Source organism: Octopus bimaculoides, chromosome 18 (assembly GCF_001194135.2).
Source record: "Octopus bimaculoides isolate UCB-OBI-ISO-001 chromosome 18, ASM119413v2, whole genome shotgun sequence".
Taxonomy (NCBI): Eukaryota; Metazoa; Mollusca; class Cephalopoda; order Octopoda; family Octopodidae; genus Octopus; species Octopus bimaculoides.
Genome location: NC_068998.1, coordinates 30,675,962 through 30,676,711, shown reverse-complemented (window position 1 = coordinate 30,676,711; position 750 = coordinate 30,675,962). Strand labels below are relative to the sequence as shown.

At 44.0% G+C, this 750-nt stretch overlaps 1 protein-coding gene across 1 annotated transcript in view; it reads left to right on the top strand.

Moving 5' to 3' along the window:
* The window catches only part of LOC106875756 (uncharacterized), a 263,867-nt gene that overhangs the window by 120,800 nt on the left and 142,317 nt on the right, over nt 1–750 (top strand). The gene's annotated exons all lie outside the window — the stretch shown is intronic.

The window sequence follows — 750 nt, the reverse complement described above, 5'->3', positions numbered from 1 at the left end:
TGAAAAGACATTCGAGCGAGATCGTTGCCAGTACCGATGGACTGGCTCCTGTGCAGGTGGCACATAAAATACACCATTTCGAGCATGGCCATCGCCAGTATCGCCTAACTGGCCCTTGTGCCGGTGGCACGTAAAAGCACCCACTACACTCTCGGAGTGGTTGACATTAGGAAGGGCATCCAGCTGTAGAAACTCTGCGAAATCAGATTGGAGCCTGGTGTTACCTCCTGGTCCACCAGTCTTCAGTCAAATCGTCCAACCCATGCTAGCATGGAAAGCAGACGTTTAACTGTGATGATGATGACGATGATGCTCTCTGTGAACTGATTGTTATTAGGAAGAATACCCAATCATAGAAACCATACCAAAACAGAGATGTTTTTGCTTGAACAAGACATGATCCTTATATCTGTTGAACCATGTAATCCATGCCAGCATGGAAAACAATTATAAAATGATGTTAACCACTTATATTGGACATGTAGCTCTCTTTTTCACTCTGTTTACAACAGTCCTATTAGACATGGAGCTGGTATGAACCTAGTGGAAAACTGCCTCATTTCATATATAACTTCTCAAGAAAAAATCCTGTTGTGGATATACCTTTGTCATTTCTGATTGCCATTTATAGTTGCTTTTCAACCTTTGCAATGTCACACTCTCTCTCTCTCTCTCTCTCTCCCTGTCTCTCTCTCTCTCTCCCTGTCTCTCTCTCTCTCTCCCTGTCTCTCTCTCTCTCTCCCTGTCTCT